Source organism: Vanessa tameamea, chromosome Z (genome assembly GCF_037043105.1).
Source record: "Vanessa tameamea isolate UH-Manoa-2023 chromosome Z, ilVanTame1 primary haplotype, whole genome shotgun sequence".
In the NCBI taxonomy this organism is placed as follows: domain Eukaryota; kingdom Metazoa; phylum Arthropoda; class Insecta; order Lepidoptera; family Nymphalidae; genus Vanessa; species Vanessa tameamea.
Window position 1 is genome coordinate 7,301,566 of NC_087341.1, and position 21,082 is coordinate 7,322,647.

The window sequence follows — 21,082 nt, forward strand, 5'->3', positions numbered from 1 at the left end:
GAGTGCTGCAGGTTTTATGCACTTACCGATGTTTTAAAATATGATTTGTGTTGTTGGCTGGTATACGTTTAGAATAAACCTGGATTCGTTGAGGATCAGGAAGATATCAAATTTATTTTAAAGAACGACCGATTCTCGTCTAGTGTTTTATACTTTTGAATACTCGTCGTACGAGAAATAGGTCGTGTTAATTTAATTTAATACGTATTAAATGCATAATTTTATTCCTGCATGGTTGAGCAAAACAACGGTTGAGTGAAATTGCACTTTTCATAATATAGATAGTACTAGCTCAGCACGCTCCACGCATAAGCTTAATAACTACTAATTTATAAGCATAGAGTATTAATATTACAAAAATACTTAGTTTGCTGTAAATTGCCTCGATGGTAATTTATTAATTATAAGACAAGAATTTGGTCTATGTTATAATAAAAACTGACAACTGCGATTCGGACTCGTGCACTGAGGGTTCCGTACCACCAGACGGATAAAAATCAGACACTAATGTAACAACCAATTACAAGATATTGCTTCTTGCTAAATTTCTATTCTAGATCACAGGAAAGTACCCATAGGTTTAGATTCCCTTTGAAAATGTATGGGAAATGTGACATAAACGGCCATATCTTTTGATTGTTAAAAAAAAGTCTCTCAAAATATAATTTGAACGATCAGCCCCATAATTTAGTTCTTTTTTTTTTACAAATCTGAAGCAATTTAACCCCAAGAAAAAACGGCGTATGACCTTTATTAATCTAACTAAATCGATTCCCATCGAATGAACTTTGATCGTTATCAATACATATCGATGTTAAAATAATCAATTCTTATACAAATTTTCAATTAAATTAATTACCAATTGAATAGGGGAAATCAATTAATTCCAACATTAACTTATGCATTAATAATTATATTATTAATGAAAACAATTATTCCATTTCTACAAACTTCTGCTCGTCTGTTCATAAAATATTCATACTTTTTACAGAGATAACTACGTTATTATATGTTAAATATTAGTAGGTAATATTTTCTACTCAAGATATTTTTGTTCAATTCTTAATACCGTAAAATTATCAGTGAATATAGAGGATCACGTGTCAAATTGAATTTTTCAAATTAACGCTACATACAAACAGAATGTCATCTAATGTTATCCGTCCCCACACGCTCCCTTCGGCTTTTCTTACCGTAAAATCCTTTCCAAGATGATGATTACAACAGCAGCTTTTATCGTCCTAAAAATGTGCCACTTTATCTTGATTCTTTCTTTTATTCTTGGATGTTATATTTTGTCAAATCACAATAAAGCATAAACGCTTTGTATGATCTAGCAGAACCTGCAGCTTTACCCGCGCGAAATTTATAAAACACAACCTTCCAACCCCCATTTTACTCCCTTAAAACTCTACTCGAGTTTCGTAAAATCCGATATCTACACCCTATAAGGAATCTACTTGCCAAATTTCAAGTTTGTAGGTGTATTTTTTTCTGAGATTTAGTGATTAATCAGTGAGTGGTATTTCGCTTTTATATAAATATATAGAAAATTTATTCACATAAAAAATATTTATAACTAGGCTTGTACCTGATTGGATGGGAACTTTCGTAAGGATTAAAGACAAAAAGGAAAGTCGGCAAAATTTGAATCTCCGGTATCACCATTTTTGGTGACGTATTTTTAATTTTGCTGTTTCAGTTGTCTTTTATCAAGTAATATAAGGAATTCCTGTGCAAATTTGAATCCTGCTAAACCTAACGGTGTAAGAAGTGCGTTGAGTGTCAGTAAGTCATTTTAAAATTTTATGAAGTAGATGTTTACATTTATGTTTTTAAGCTGATATGACTAAAATCAACAAAGAGTATTTAATAGATTTTTGTACTTTTTACTTGTACCATCTTATTTGAATATAAATATGTTACTACTTATATAAAAGTGCACAATCATTCTGGCACTGGCACCCTTAGCACATCAGCTGTGGTCGGCGCTTGCTGCGATTGGAGTCTTGCTCAAAACTCGGCTCACGTACGCTAAATCCATATTTTCTCCGCATGAATATAAGCAAGTTTGAGAACATCTGTTGGCTCATATTCATGAAAAAATAAATAGTTTGAATCTCAACTTTATCCTATAATTTTCTATTATTCGTAAAAAAATGCTGTATATGGGTTTATGATATTTGTGAAATACATGTGTTGAAAAGTAAATGGAGGAATAGTCTCTAGAAATGTCAATTTTGTATATTAGTGAAGAATAAATTATTATTTTTAGGATTTTCTATTTATCTAAAATTTAACTACTGAAAAAAGGTTCAAGATTTTAAGAAGTCCTGACCGATTTCCTGTCGTGGTAAGCTTATCGATTAGAAAATAACTGTGTGCACATGTGCGCAAATATATGTGCATTCACTCCGCAAGACTCTCATAGTCCGTAGAACTTTTCAAGGCGTAGGAGTGTATCACTGCCAATATACTAACTTTAGGTCTCTACTCAGAATTTGTTTTCGAAATCTGCAGCATTTTAAGCTAGACACCAGACCAGGTACAGTTAATGACACTCAAACAATGTGTACTATTCTATGACACAACCAAATTTTAAAATAAAAAATGAATAGATCAGAAAACTTTATTTAAACGGCTAAAGGAAAAGCTACAGTATACGAGATACAAACTTTAACTTTTCTTGAAACTTTACGGAAAACACAAAAATGTGAACAAAGTTACATCCTGAACGCGATTCGATTTTCAAATGCGGTAATACAAAGTCTAAAAACAGCCTGTTCAATTTTTAACAGCCGCCGTCGTATAGCTTCATGTATCTTACGAGCGCCAGATAGCGTCCTTATTTCCATTCGTTTTTACTGAAATAACATACCGAAAAATAATCCAGACATTCTGTAATTATTAAATGAGCTAAAATAGATTAGATGTATGTCTAACACTTTAATGTGATTAATTATATGTCCTTTATATGTGACTCATATAACTATAGATATTTAGGAGTTAAGTCTTTCACATACGTAAACACTATCGACGTGATCTTAGTTTCACTTTGAAATATATATAAACCATCAACCACAGCCGTTCATGTTTACACTAAGTACATACATATATTACATAAGGCTTGTTCGTTGACTTGCCATGCGTGCTATATATGTACATACGGGTATAATTTAGTTAGCTATTGCCTTTGCCTGATATAGATAGATTATTGTCGTTGTATTCCTGACATATTTGATCTAAATATTATTATCGAGCCAGTAAATAATAATAGAATTATTTGTGTATTGTTACTTGTGTATTTTAGCGAAAAGAGTAATTACGGGATTTAATGGAACAAGTAAATCTGTCATTTACAATATATACATATATATTGGCGGGCAAATATTTGGGTCACCTGATGGTAAGTAGTCGCGATTACTCACAGACTTTGGCGTTGTAAGAAATATTATAAATGTATTCCTTACGTCGATAATGCACCACCAACCTTTGGAACAAAGTTGTCATGTCCTTATGCCTGTAGTGGGACGGGCTCACTCACCCTTAAAATCGGACCAAAATAATACTAAGTTTGACGGAAGAATATCTAATAAGAAGGTGTACCTAACCATGCACATTGCCCTACCAAGTAGCAAATATATACATATTCAAATATTCTTAGACATGCGCTTCCTCCGGTATAAGATTTATGATTGATTAAGTATTGTTTTTAGTTTGGGAACACAAAAAAAATCTTCTCCTTATGTATTCACATTTTGCATATTACATTTAATTTGTGCATATAAATCGTTATAAAACTGGAAACAGGTGAAATGAGAATGTGGAGATAATGAAAACAGTTATCGGTTTGACAGTTGGTTAATTACCAACATATTTATTTTTAACCTCTCAACAAATACTTGAATTTCGGGAAAATATTACAATATTATACGTGATACTACTCGCCTGTCCCAATTTCGTTCAGATTAAATTAATATTCATTTACTCTATTTTATTAGTTTTTTTTTTATCATTATATTCATATCATTAGTAAAAAAATCTGTACCCACCTCTCGCCTATGACGGTGACCCACCAGTTGAACCACCTACCATCTCCATCCAACACTGCCGAGCAGGGCGTTAATAATGCTCTTCAATGACAGCTTTCCGCCGATCGCCAACTGGAAATTCCTAGTGAGCCCTGATTCACCTAAACTTCGTAGACCCTGGCTGGATATTTCGCTCATTCTTGCTTCCACCCGCACCGGTATATTTCCACGAGCACTTCTGCCTGGAGTTCCCAAGAAAGAAACAACCGTTATAATCACAAGTCATTTAAATAATATTAATACTGCGCTAAATATTTATTTGCATGTCACATGTCAAAAGAATTGCACCTAAAACATATAGCGAATATGAGTAACAACACAATACACGAGCGTTAGCGTTACATACAATAACTGCCTTAATAATAAACGCTGTATTTAATATATGTCTGTGTTTTTCTGTCAGCTGGAATTTGACGTTTAAAAGAAGAAAAAAAAATGGCTGTTATTTTTGACGAAGATACAAACTATACACAAAATAATATGATTGCACGTCTGTGCAATAATATTAGTATGTGGCACACTGACTTCGTCCTTCAGTCTCATAATCTGATAGGACAACACTCCATCAGCTAGAGAGTCTTCAGGTGTGGTATCAACGACATTGTATTCTTTTAAAGCACTGGATTATCAGTACTGCAATCTTCCAAACCTTTGGGCTGGTGCTGATCATTTCTTAACAGAACAACCCAATAACATTTTACTATGTCAACAGGAAGGATCACCCCAAGATCATGATTTGATTGTTTTAATCCTTTGAAAACTTTTTACGTTCCAGTTATGTCGTGTCAAATTCAATAAAAAACATTATAATATTATTAATTATACCATATTTTAAGAATTATTAATCCGTTCTAAGAAAAGAAACGATTGAATTATAAGAAGATGGTTCTGTTCTGTACTAGCAATTGTCCGAATATAAACTTGAGTTGAGTTTGAGTTGATTGTTTTTTCATTCCGATAGAATCTAAACACGGCAATCCTGTAATATTGCTCACATATACTACGTTAGCATTCACACTGCCAAAATATATAAAATATTAGTGCAAATAAATTGTCTAATAATTGTCATTGCAAATAATTGTTACTGTCTACGTCATGCCTACGCGTGCGCTACGTCTGACTCGCCGTAGATACTTTGCGTAACCGTGTAGATAATCGATGCATACTGCTTACATTATTGTTATGCTTTCGCTAAGTAAATACTAAGTTTTGTAACCGTAGTAGCATTAAATTATTGTAACTTCTACCTTAGCACCTATAGGGATTTCCGTTGTTGCGAGATTAGTTACTAAGTCCTATCCTGTCTTGACTTGGCCTCTAGCCTAACTGCACCAACTAATATAAACTTATCTGTCGTACCGAAGCTTGTTTATGTTAAGATTATTTGTAAGCAAACATGTCTGTTTCAAGTATCGCAAAACGGCTTTAAAAGTTTTTGAAATCGTTCGTGGTAAGTAAAAACGGCAAAATAGCTATCTCCAAATTATAACATACAAAAACTGACTGTAGTTAATGTATTTTTGAATAAAGAAATTCTTGAATAAAATCCTTTTCGTACCAATGAATTAAAAGTGAATTATTTAATGGATTAAACACATTAAAAAAAAATTGCACAACCGCTCTTTTCAAGATATGAAAGTAGACTAACTGTCAATCCAGTAGCGTCATATTGAGCTACTTATTAGATAGACAGGAGGGATACTTATGCAGCATTTACCCCTACATATTAGTACATTGACAGTGCTAAAAGTAGTATTATTAAGATATTGTTAATCGAGTTGACTGAATTGAATAAGGTCCAAGAGAAAAAAACATATAATTTATATATTTTTAATACAAAAATTATTTGTAAAAGTCGCAACTTATTTACTTACTAAATATTTTTTATCTATTTTAGATAGGTTGTCATTTTTGCAAAATATGAAGTTCATTATTTTGGCACCGGTGACCACATAGCTTCTTGTACTGTCAATGAGCTACTAATTATTTTGCGATCCTGAATATATTGTTCCTGAATATATGAGTTTATAGATAGACTAGATTGATCTGTTAAATTCCTACCACTGGTTAATGAATGCTAATTATATATATTAATGTATTGTACTTTACTATATAACATATTCTGTAAATATATTCGTATAAAAGAGTAACTATTGAGTTTCTAGTCGGTTCTCAGTGGAATCTATTTTATGAACTGGAGGTAACTTTAGATTTAATTCTACACTGTAACATAACTATTCAATAATTCTTTTATTAGCCTATTTGAATAAAAAATATTTTGAATTTGATTCTGATTTTAATGATTTAGTGTAACGTATTATAAACAATTCGCCAGCTATGATTATATACATGAGTAATTTTCCAAAGGGGTCGTAAAAGAAACGCCACTCAAGTAGCAGATGCCGATAATGACGCGAAGATATTTTGGTGTGATATGTGTTACAGGCGAAGCAAATATAGAAGCATTTGTGATTGATGTCAGCCGTTTGGTCCGCGTGAGTGTTATCTATCCCTTTATAAATAAGTATATTTAGTACGACTTTTTTAGGAATTTAAGTATTGTATTATATTATAAATTGATTATCAGATTATAAAAATATTTTTTGTAAATTGCGTAAGTTACACCAATGCCATGTATAGATGGCGCTGATTCAAAATATCTACATTCCTGAATCATGCTGGCTAGATTTTCGTTTTTCGCCATTATTGCTGACAAATGAATGAATGATTCAACGGAGTGACGGCACCGCGTACGCCCATCCCTGGCATCAGGTCCAAATATTGCGAGTATTTGTTACGTGCGTTTATTTTTCTGCAAACATTATCATATTCATAATGGAAAGGATTTTGTTATCTTAGTTTTTTTTTAATATTCCTATTTTATGTCAATAATATATAAGTTTTTCTTTGAAGTAGATATTATTAAACAAAAAAATAATTATTCATGGTAATACTTCATACCAGATCGATAATCGAATACCGCCAATTAATATAATTATTATTTTACAGAATTATAAATGTATTCAACAGAATAAACATAAACGGTAAAATAATTAATCAAAAGTGCATGTAAAAGTCTACTGAAATAAAGCATATTTTCTTTAATTGATTGATATCCTAAAATACTTAAATTGTGATACTGACTAGTAATAAAAACATGCGGGTTTACCAAAATTAAAAATATATCAAAGGCACGGAAAACGTGTCTGTGAAGTCAAAAATATAACAGAAAAAGAAAATCTGCCAGTGTCACACATACTAAAAAATGGGTCAGTACTCGATAAACAGTTTAAACCCTGAAAAAATAGTGTTAAAAGAACAGATAAAAAATGCTTTTTATAAATTATAATGCAACTCAGCAATTTCGCACACAATCGGTGCAGTTTTATGACGATGACTACTATAGTATTCAATTAATTGATCACAAAATTGAAATATTTTTCAGTGTCCAAATTTTCTGTTCCGAATAAACTTAATGTGGTTTTGAATACATGTTATTTTTTTGGCTTCTTTTATTATGTTATTTCGTTAAACCGTAGTTGTAATAACGTTTCATTGATTGAAGATATTATCTAAAAAAACATTCGTATTATATTCATAATAATTAATCATGGACATGATAATTAAGAAGGTATTATTATTTACAACGAACATAATAAGAAAAAACCTCATTATGATAACATTATTAATCCATTACCGTTAATTATCAGCCAAACGCAATTCGAGCCTATCTTTCAAGGTACACCAAAGCTCCCGGTTCACCGCATTCCGCATCGTGTCGGATCCCACTAAATTCTTCATGTCATTATTTAAACAAAAGACGGGAAATACTGACTAGCTGCGTTTATCGAAAAGTTACCTTCATGTTTTTTAGCAACTAAACAAACCGTAAATAATTCAATAATAATTGTATAGTTATACGTCCATTGATCATTTTCTCTCAATTTATAATTTGATAATTATATTTTAAGCATAATTTCTACCTTGGATTGAAAAATACACACACACACACATATATTCATAGTTGTGTTACTTTTTTAAAGCTTTAACACCCTTAGACTTTATATTATCAAAACTCACGAACAGCAGATGTCTATATTACAAAAAACACAGTCGTACCAACTTTAAGTCCCATTTATTTCAAGGTCAGAAAGCTCTTCATGGTAAAATTTATCAAAATACTTTCAGCTGCCTTAGAATGAATTGGAATTACAATGATAGAAAGTTGCATATGTGCATGCATGCATGTTACTCTACATTCTATAACTAAACTATTACCTAAATAATAATATTGACGTCAACAATTTCCTTGTATATAACATTTTTATAACATTATTATCTTAAAATATTTATTAGTGTGTAAGTTTACCGCTGCACCGCCTACCCAGATTAGATAAAAAACTCTCTCAGATTGGGTTGTCTGGAAGAAATCGCTAATTAGGCATAAGTCCACCCGTCATACAACACATCAAATATTTGTTGATGTTTTTGTTTTTATTATGAGTATTATTTCTATTTTCGTTTTATTTGACTTTTTTGTGTTTAGTCCTAAACGTTATGTTGATCCGTAACTCGTTGCAACGTGAAAGAAGGAGAAACGAAAAAAGGTAAAAATAAAAATATTCTAATTAGTAAAGGTTTAAAATTAATGATAATCATAAGAGATATAAAAACACGTAAGAACGATTTCTGACAAACACATAATTAAAATAAAACTTCAAGTTATTTTTATAATATTTGTATTTATTAATATTAAGAGCTGGTTTCATAGTGGAGAAAGAAAAGAGCATTATTCGCTTATAATCGTCCAAGCTTCACACGGATACGATAAATGCTTTATAAAACTTTTCATTTGGCTAGGTAATAAAAATGTTGGCTTATATATATATTTTTTTCTAATTCACTTCAACTTAATTAATATTACATATTATTTTTTTTATATTAAACTATTTATTTAAGTTTTAAGAATTAATTTTGCAGTAATTGCATTAGTTTATTATAAAAAGTTGTAGTTGCGGATATCCGTTTTAATTCATTCGAAGGCACGCTTAAGAAACGAGCATTGTTATAACGACGCCAAGTTGCATTATCACATTTGTAAATAATAAACTGTTACAAATAAAGTTTATCTATATTAAGTGTGTTTCACTGTAATGGAAACTGTACCACAAAACCCATCAAATCGCCGACATATACATAGAAACCTTCTCGAATCAAAATTATTGAAAACCGTATTAAAATCCGAGCTTAATAAGTATAATCTAAGTATACGAGATGCGACTTTGTTTTGTAATCTGTTGTTGTTTTTGTCGAGACTCATTTAAGTGCTATGAATACGACATGACATCGTACTGGTTCGCCACCCTTTCGTTTTTGTGATTACAAAATGCTTTTAGTCCTGCTGGCGGCAGTTTTAAAGCGTCACCGAGTTAGTATCAGTAATAGAATTTGCCTTGTAATTTAAAATATCTCGGACTGCAAATGACGTCCATCATGAGGGGTCCTCCTATAACATCGCACGCCAACACATAACGTGGTTAGTAGGGTGGAGAACGTTTCTGTTCGTAGCACTAGACTTGATTGACCGAGAGTCGAATGAATACGCTTGTTACTATAACCTACACAGTTTTTTTTAATTTATATATTAATTTTAACATTATATTTCATTATATAAATCATTATATCATTTTAATTAATAATTTTAGAGCTGTGATAAACCGCTTAACGATTTAACAGTACTTTTAATAAATTAAACACTATCTGAATAAATAAATATCAATATTAATTATATTAATAATGATTTTATTTATATATATATGATGATTAATATTATGCAATAACTAACATTTTGTTGTGCCAGGTTATATATTAGAAAAACGATTAGTTTTTTCTTACAGATACTACAATTGTTAACGAGTCGTTATTCCAAAGCCAACTTTTGTTTGTTATTACTTATTACGAAGACTACGTACAAAGATTATTACTAGGAAACGAAAAAAAAAAATTGAAACTTTTACTGTCCGCAGGGAAAACGAGTCGTGACTGGTTGAAATAATCTGCATCCGTTTAGAATAACTAAAAGCCATGAAGTTAAGATTTTAAATTAAATGAAAACAAGACGTTTTTTGAATAAATTAACAACATTTAAACCTTTTTTTACGGTTACTTGTAAAAAATAAATAATAAGATTACGTATTATTCAAATTACTTTACATTTTCGCACTAACAACAAATCTTCTAACTCATTATTTGCAAATAATAAGAGTACACACTCATTAAACATTGATCATCGTTTTCTTATAAAACGGTATTGAGCCAACAATATTCAGCTATTGAAAAATGGTCACTACCCAACTGCGTAGAAAATAAGATAACGAACAGCACGTCAACACAGTTTTTATCTATGTTCCCTCACTCTTACAGTTTAATCAGTGTAAGCGAAGAAACTACGTATTTACTTTTTAAGTAAGACTGCCAACCAGGACAGAACTGCTGAGAACTTCTATACAGAAAAACCCAATATATTTTGATTGTAATATATAAATAGTCAAATTAAAATGTTTATAATATAACTTATAAAACAAAAGTCTTAATTTTTGTGGAGTTCTTGCAACTTTTTCTACCTAATATGTCTCATTTAGAGGCGCATTTTGGACTTGATAGTAGGATATAAATTCTCGTCCGGCAAAGTTTTCTCATATAGCGGCCCGTCTGGGACATTAATGACCTATCCGCATTTACTCGTAGCTAGTAAATTAACCGACCTGGCGGTCTAAGACAATATATCACTGTCAAAAATCATTTAACGTCATACTACTTAATTACTATTTGAAACAATACACTAAATATATTAATTAAAGTCGCAATTTTATACCATTTCAAAGCGATATATTTATTAAATAAATAATTATATAAATATATTTATTTTTTTAAATATGCAAACAAACTGGATTGAAATCAATCTCGAATATTTTTTACACTAATGAGGCATGTTCACTATTTTATCGCGTATTTTCCGTTAAAATACAGGAAATCTTTAGTTCGTTGTCAAAGACAGCTTAGACCGCAACCCTCAGCTGTTTGCAATTCCAGCCGTTTAAGGGATATTATTCTGAAAATAATATAGAAAACTAGTCACGGAATAAGCATCTGTAACTTAAAGGCTATAAACACTAAAATTGTTTGTGTTATCAAAATGTGTGTGGGTCAGATACTGCGTAACCGGATTCCTGCTAGTATATTGTTTGAAGATCTTCAATATTATTAATCCTTAAGAAACCGCGTGTAGGCGAACAGAGTGTTTATTGGATGTTATATTTTTATTTTTTTAATTCTAGAAAAACATATTGTTCGTTTATAATATAAATTTTGTATCAGAGACGTTAAACTGCTTATTTCTCGTTTGCTTTTAATTTAACATCTACAATATACTTTAATGAAATAAGTATAACACAGGATCTATTTCTAAAAATGTTTAAATAATAAACACAGTTTCAGCATAAAACATTCCCTGCTATTATTAGTAGCAAAATCCTATTGTATCATTTTGTTAAAGTTAATAAGTTATTTCTTTTATATAAAATAAACTAATAAATGAATTATTACGCATCGTTTTTGATTTGATACTTTTAGTATAGGGTCTCAAGTAACCGATTTTTACCATGAAGATTAATTTAATTAATAAGACTGTAAACGGGATTTTACTGCAAAAAAAAAACCAAGATACAGACTGCAAGTCAAAGATGGACAAAAGCCAAGCTTTGGTATATATCACCACAAAAAAAAAAATCTTTTTTCTTTATATTATTAAATAAAACGGTGATTAAACTTGTAAGTTTGTTTATGATTTAACGTCTAATTTAAATTATATAGAGTCGCTTGTAATAATCTACAGTCACTTGTTCGTCCAATCTATTTCAGGTAATTCAAATGTCGGTAGAGGCTTACCACTTGAATGTTACTTGACCTGTCAAGTGCCAGGATTTCAGTTAACTGCTATGTGATTATTCATACAAAGACAATCGATTACTTCGGACAACCCTAAAGCATTCGATTTATAGCCTACAAAGACCAGTTTAATTTGATAAATAATTGAATATATATATATAGATATACACAGGTTGATTAAAATAAACTTAAACGACTAGTTTTATATTTATTATTTATATAAATTAGTTATAAATGAAGTCGTAAGTGTACTGTAAATACTATAGATTTTTATTTATATAAAGTTGTTATTTTACAGTCGATATTAAAATAAAAAAGACGATTGTTGTAACAGAAACCGAACAAGAGTTATCAAAGGATAATCATGTTTCCCTATTTCTAATACCAGGACTTGTTCAGGTTTGTCTGTTTGGGTACGCCATAATCACTCATTATTCTACCGTCCAACATTTGTACTGGTTTGAATAGTGAGGAAGCAATTATAGGGTTCTAACATCTAAGATACCGTGACTAGCGTATTGAAAGGAGAGGTACCTCTAGAGGTAGTTTTATATTAAATATAATGCTGTGACAAGATTGATTAATTATTCAAAAGTACTTAAAGTAGCGTATTTACTTAAATCAATAATATTTTGACTTTAACGTGTTTCAAATTTGAGACAAAACGAGAAAATATTGAGAGCCTTTTTGATTCATACTTCAATATCCTCTGTCCTGTTTTGTATACGTGTGCGTGGGTATCACTCGTTAATGCTAATCTTTCACAACGAATTTTTGTAATGGTCTTTGTACAGCTTTTCAGTAAACACTGCTCGTTGATACATAAACCGGATTACATGAGTAAGCCCATTCACAAAGATTTATTTTTGTTTACGCTGTCAAGTTAACTGGTCATATTATAAATGCAATAAGTCATTTAAAAATAATGAACAATCATAGTCCGATCAGATTTAATTATTAATGAAATATGATCTTTTAATTATTTCTTCAAAAACATCGAAACTTTATTTTATTGTTTATTGATGCATTTCTGTGCATCTATGTTTACGGATACTCACATAGAAAATTATTGCGCAACAATGAGAAAACAAGCTTCAATCGAGCGATTACGTTGCAAAGAAAACCAAATAGATTTTTGAAAACCCCAATAATGAAGATCGAAAAACCCGTTTGACGAACACTGGTTACGCATGCAATTTAATTTAACTTTCAAGCGAGGTTATCGTTTATAAACGTAATATACATTATGGAAATCAGGAATAATGTATTGTCACAGAAATGTTTTTATGAGATTTAATCGAACATTATACGAGTATGTTATACAGGAAATCTTGCAACTGAATTTTAGCAGTCAAAAATATAAACTTTACTTATAGAGCTCGTAATAATACACTGAATTTTATTTTATATTTGGTGGTACCACCAAATATAAAAATTATTGTGCAAACCCGTCTGGGTAGGTACAGAAATACTTTGTTTCTTTGTATTACAATATTCTTTTTTTTTTTTTTTATAATTAAGCAACAAAGACGGTTGTCCACATTCGACCATTCATAAGTAAAGTGATTGGCTGTTAAAGCTCTACTACTGTTAAACCATCGTTAACTTTGATAAGTGGCTTTTCTACCAATATATTGATTTAATCTTTGTTTCATCAAAAAAATTGTGTCTGCTCATGCTCTCTGGTGGAAGTGGAAAATTCGTATCAGTGGTGGTGGGTTCAGCGAGGAGGAATAAGCACCAATGTTTCTCTTCGGGTGATCCTTTGCCCAGCAGTGGGACATACATACATTACAACTAAATCACTCTTAAATAATGTCGGAGTTCTACCATAATTTTAGAAACTCTACTGTCATATTAAACACTAATATATATAATATATATATTCTAAACCAATATGTATATATCAGTACCGGTCCCGACTAAGTCATACAAAACTACCTTCAAGTTGAAATTTCCAAAAATACTTTCTAAGTACACCTCTATATATAGATAAGCGTAATATAATAGCTTAGCATAGTTCCTTCTATAGTGTATGGACATAGCATAGCGTATATATTATATGCCTCAAAATCCGGCTAAAATATATAAAATCTATCTCAAACAAGTATGGGTTTAGTTCATTTAGCTAAAATTGATATTATTAATTACCCTTTGTTACGTTTATTAATTTCCTTCTTTGATCAGAATTCAACAATATATCATGCAATGGCAAGTCCACCTAAACGCACCCGTAATTGTCACATGAAATTCACGCACGTTCAATTGTTCAATCATCAAATAGTTTGCAAAACATCGCTCAGTAAGCGTAAGCAATTCGCATACAGACGAATTAAGCTGTTAGCCTGTCGACATATGCACATCAGCGAACACTATTATGTGTTTAAGCTATTAGAGAGTATAGGATACTATTTCCAACTATGTTAATCGTATGTTCTAAATTAATCGTGGTTCATCTGGACGGATAGTTTAATATAAATGATCGAGTGCTTTGGCTGAATTAATATTCAGTTGGTGGGTTATTAACAAAATTCATAAATAAATTTATTAGCTAAAACAATTAAGTTAATATTAATAATAATATACAGAAATCGTATTATATTTATTTATACTATTAATAATCACTTCAATTGACATGGATAGTGCGTATATGACTCTCAGCCTAGCTACTGAAAGTTTATGTAAAATTATGAATTTTGAATTTTTAGATTGATTGTTCCCTTAAATTGTAACATAAGTTAAATAGTCCACACATACACACACATTTTTAGCTTTCTACAAAAATATTGTCGGAGTTGATAAGAGGTTGTTTTGATATTAAAGTAAAAACGATATTAAATTGTAGAGAAATGTTATATAACAGTAATAGAAAACAACATGTTTTTGGAATATGATTACCTAATGTATTTTCGCAATAAATGGACGATATAATAAGGCTAATTAATACGTAGTGAGTTGGCTTTAAGTTAAGTCAAGTAAACTTAATGTTACAATAGTTGCTTTTGCAGGAACGTTTGCCGATTTTTTTTAGATAAATTTTGAAATAGTGTCTTTAATTCAGCTTGCAAGATTCAATCTTAACCAACCGAAAACAAAATTTGAAAGTAAAATATAAGCATTATGTGAAATAAAAAAAATAATATCAAAACTGTAATTATCACAAAGTTAGAGATGAAAGAATATATAATAACAACTGAGAAAATCTTATTCAACCGTGGCAACTTATACTGTCTTGTACTTAATAAATAGTTTCTAAATATGTTACAATTGCATACGCATACAGTATCAGATAAATATCATTTTTATTTTTGTATCCTTATTCAATTTCTCAACGTAAATAATTCTCATGAAATTTGACAAAGAAAATAAAGATATTATACTAATGAGATATTATTAAATATGTCAACGAAACCCAAATAAGGTCACGCTTTCGTAACGAAGGCTTGCAAAATTGATACAAACCCGCTTTGTTTAACATCGTAGATCTTGAAAATGTCAACGAAAACACCGTCAATTTTATTCCCTTAGTGATGAAATAGATTTGTTAAAGAAAGGTGGAAAGGTAAAGGTAAGCTTAAAAAATTAGCGGTATGCTGTAGAAACTCATTTTATATCTCACTCGTGTTGAAAACCAACTTACTTGTGATATTTTAGAGAGTTAGAAATATTTCAGTCGCATACTTTTTTTTTTATTTAGTTTTGTATTGGTTACAGATATGCTCTAGCTATCTGCATAATACATTAAATGTTTTGGCAAATTTCATAAAATCATAAATATTTACATTTTAAATAAAAAGTGTACGTGTAATCAAAGATATATAATATGGCAATAGAAATATTAATTAATCTAATATATTTTAAATCAACAACGTACCTATGTCCTATCTAACCTTCAAATAACGTTCCTGGAGCTAAACTCTAATGACCTAAAACATCTAAGATCCGTTTACTGAAGGGCTCTCAATTAAATCTCTTTAAGCCCTACAAGATCACGATTAAATGTAATTGTATTTGTTGAGCGACGTGAAGTACAATCGTCAAAGAACTTTGACCCTTAAATTTAGCTGTATTAACGCTATTTTGTAATAAAAGGGATTTTGACTACTGAATCAACTGACTCATTTATTTTATCCCCGTTATGTCCAAGAAGCGTCCAAATGACAGTTTTGTTTTAGAGCCATTTTGATATCGTTCTAAAATATTATAACTAAGTGTAAACGTAAATTAAAACGTGTAGAATTAATTATTATGTTGCATTATTTATTGTACGTTTCGGTATTTATTACAATTTATTACATTTTAAACAATTATTGAACACTTTGAATTTGGATTTAATAAATCATTGAACACAAAGCGTTCAGTACTCAGATATCCACAATGAATCTATTTCGTTTTTCTAACAGAGATAAACTAGAATTTATTACGGCAACTTTCTCCAACCCTAAGTCGCGTCCCTTTCGCAAGAAGGTGCCTCTCTTTCAACGCCGTAATCTCTCTTAATTCGATATAAGGCTCAAATCCTAGCAGATTATCCGTTGAGGCCTTGAGGTAACATAAATCCTGAGCTTTGTGACACTTAATTTATGATTTATTTTACACTGACATAACTGAGTGTAAGAGCCAGTGGAGCAACGAAAACTCTTTAGTGGATTAGAAGAGCATTAGTTTTACTTCACGAGCAGCATAAGCAGTCTTACTAAGAACATATATATATATTTACAATACATACGCACATAGTATTAATATTTTGCAAATAAAATGTATAAGTAAATTAAAGAAATATATATTGTAAATAATTGTAATGTTCAAAAATCAAGCTGATTAAAAATATTAAAAAACATGTAACTTAATTTGCAATTTTACTAATTTGATCACATTTCGTAGCATTAAATTTACCTAAATAACGTAATGTAAACTATAAACGTAAAGGTGATTAGTTCTTCAATCTTCGATGGAATAATTGAAACAATCTAATATTTATTTTTATGCCTAAAGTTATGAAACATATTTTTTGAAGAATTAACTAAATTCCAATCTATAATAATAGAAAGAAATGTCAAATTAATATACATATAATGCGCACAATCTATATTGAGCTAATTAACCTCTAGTTTCTGATGGAAGTTACATTAACTAATTAAAATCGAGTCTGAACAGTTATTAGGCGATGGCAATCGGCGACCAATAAGCGATCGGTATTTAGTCCGATTAGTAAATCTTACTTTGATCAGGGTTTCACAAATGATTAGATTAGTAAACAAGATGGAAACATAAATGTTTTGATAATGATGGATTTTTTATTTGATAGGATTATTACGTCATTTTTTTTTTTTGTTGCAATAAGACGAACTGAATAATGACAGAAATAGATACATCCTTACATTGTTTAAGCGCCAATATATTGTATTGGGAGAATTTATAAATACTCTACTAAATTAAAGGTGTCAGTGTGAAAATATCTAAGCCATTTTGATAAAGCTAAAGGTATTGTGTTACATTTTTTTAATACGTTTGAAAAATGTTAGCAAGCTTTTTGGTAATGTAGAGATAATGTAAACCAGAAACACCACGAATATAAATTAAAATGGCCGTTATATTACATCATCCGGATCAGCAGTTTCCGTAATATTAGGGGATGTTTAAAAATCGAAAAAGAGAACCTTGATCGTTAATTTCTCGCTTCGTGTGCTTATTTCGCTTTCATCAAATGAGTCTTTTTTGCATAAAAAAATTTAAAAGTCTGACTACCGTTTAGTCTGGAAAGCTTATATGCTGTCTGAGGTAGTACGTTACGCTAAATAACATATATTTTTATTATTTTTAAAAGTAGCTAAGTCTGATGGTGGAGTTCTTGTAAAATAAAAACGTATATTAATTTTAATTTAAAAATAAACACGTTATATTTCGCACCAAATAAAGTATAAAAGGATCAGTGGTTGGAACTTTTAAAATATTTGTAATTGTAGTATATGTCGTGCCCGATATTGAACATTGTGAGGAAACCTCCGCATTTCATCGGATGAAATTCTGCCATATCAGCGTAATAAACTTCAAGACCTTCTTCTTATTAGAGGAAGAATTAACCCAGCAAATTTTTCATTTCAATGTATTTTATAGATGCATATCCCGTGGACATTATTATAGCAAGCTAAGTTAAATTACTTCATTTAGCGGCCAACTTGTGCCAGACTTCTTGGAACGATTTTGTCTTGTACTTTTAATTACATTTAAATCTTTCTTTTCTATAAAATATTTAGTGTACAATTCGTATCTAATATTTATATATTTTATTCTGGAAAAATGTTAAATATAATTTTTTGTGTGCGTTTTATATAAAATTGTAATTAGGATTACTTACGTAAATTAATTTAATTAATCCAGTCACTCATTCTCCTTAAACTCGTCAGCGTGGAATCTACTACGGCCTTACAACAAAGAAGTAACTTAAATTAAAAATAAAATAAAAATATTTTTAAAAAAATACATAAAACATGGGCACAAATATCTGCTAGTTACCATGGTTATCGACGGATCGATAGATTAAGGATTATTTAGAATTTCTTATGATTTGTTATGAGGGTATATAAAACCGGTTCACACCGGTTATCATCGGATTGTTTATTCGTCCAAATACGTTATTAAATTTCTAAATACCTTTACTTGTATTAGAGTTTTGTGCAAGTTATTTTTGGGCAAATGGTAACCTAGGAGAGATGTAAGGTTCACCGATAAACAAATTTCTTTACTTAAGCAACTTAACAGAACAAATAGGATTGTGCGCGTAAATCGTAGCACGTTGAGAAATGTTATTATTAAATAATAATTTTCGCGTTGAAATTGTCGTTTTGTCCCAGAATATAATATAGTACAACCTAAATTATTGTGAAAATTTACATTAAAAAAAAAAGGTTTATTCTTTACCAAAGTATACCTAACATATTTAAAGTCGAGACTCTCTAGTGAGTATAATACATACTCACTAGATCGTCTTTGAATTAGCTCTAAGGGAGTCTTTGGCACGTTATGTTTTACTATAAAGCATTAACTAAAAACTAAATAATTATATATTTATTTAAATACCGATATGGCGCAGTGGCTTAAAAATTAATTCCGGACAAGTAACACGAAATTTTTGTATGAATCATTTGTGTTTAATTAACGCCAATAATTGAGAGATCATTCATCTCATGCTTGGCGTCAAAAATCTGCATCTTGTGTATCCACAACGCAAAGATGAAGCCTATTGGTCAAGAAGCAAAAAAAATTTAGTCGCCACATTTACAGGCTGTTTATAACTTTCGTCATCCTCTTGCCCTTATCCCAATTTTATTTGGTGTCGGCGCAGCATGTCTTCTATACTTATCTGACGTCATCTCACACAAGTAACCTTATTTCTAGCCATATCGTCGTTCACATAATCCATCCATCGTTTATTTGATCGTCCCCTACCTCTGTATTCATCCTCATCCATGCTCAAATTCTTCCTCACAACATGTCCTCATTCCTCCGCATAACATGCTCATACCATGACAGGTTTACACATAGCTTCTCGGTTACAACTTGTTCTTCTTCTTTCAAACTTCTTCTTATGTGCTCATTCCATACTCTAACCATTCGCATAACACCACATATTCCTCTCAACATTATCATTTGCACCACATGGAATTGTCTTTCAGTCATCCGTTTTGTAGCCCAACTCTCTGATCCATATAGAACAGCAGAGCTGACCATGGTCTTATAGATCTTCCCCTTAAGTTTAACGGGAATACGGGGATCACAAATTGTTCCTGTAACCTGCCGCCTTTGCATCTACCTTGTGTCAATCCTGTGCTTCGCCTTTGCTTAATATTATGGGAATACTACACGATTAAATGTGTTAAATAGTCTGGGTTTTAATACTAGGAAACTACTGAAATATGTATAAAATATTACCTCTGTCTTTACTCTCTTAAATGCAGGTTTTAAAGTCTTGTGTGAGAATAATAATAGCCCATTTAAATCTTGATAGCCTACAAGTATACCGGCTAGTTGGGTAAGTGAAAATTTTAGTTCTATCTTGACCTCTTTGAACTTACCTAACTCTCTCGTACTAACTTTCTTTTAAAGCGGGAGATGCAAATCGTGTTTTGTATTTATATTTTCATGTTAATAATATATTGTATTTTTTTTTTTTTTATGTCATAGGTGGCAAACGAGTTGGAGGCTCACCTGATGGAAAGTGACTACCACCGCCCATGGACATCTGCAACACCGGGGGGCTTGCAGGTGCGTTGCCGGCCTTTCAGGAAAGAGTACGCTCTTTTCTTGAAGGTTCCCAAGTCGTATCGGTTCGGAAAAACCGCCGGCGAAAGCTGATTCCACAGAGTGGTTGTGCGAGGCAGAAAATCTGTTTTATTTTTTTGCATCCAGTTGAGCTTTGTTGTAAGAACTTCAGTTCTCACTCAAGGATTTGATAACTAACTTACTATGACGAGCTTATTTTCATGCGCGTATTATTATGATTAATTATTTGATAAATTTTGCATATCACATACAATAAAGAGTTTCGGATAAAAATATTCTTAAATTCACAAAATAAGTACAAGATCGCTGTGTGTGTATACAAATAAACCATTTTTCTCTTTGATCACTACGAGAAACTAGTTCTGCGCAACCAAATAAAGAAATCACAAAATAATCCTATACAAACATTCTTATTTTGATTCGAGAACGTAAGTAAAGGATTACGAAAACATATAGCAATGAAATAATAATAATAAAATAATAATGAAATAATTTAAATAAGTACCATTTGAATATAAATCGTTAATATGGTTCTTCTAAGGTTAAGTCGTCTATTTTTAAATTTACGAACCTTTAATTAAACACACATTGAATTCGTTCTCAAAGTACCATACATCATTACAATATAATATTTATTATGTGATTTTTTTCATTGTAATGTTTAAAAGCATAGAATCTGCTACATGACAATTAAACTATGGACTTTCGTATATATAAATATTAAAAATAACTTTGTGTATAATGTCAAAAACTACATTTCA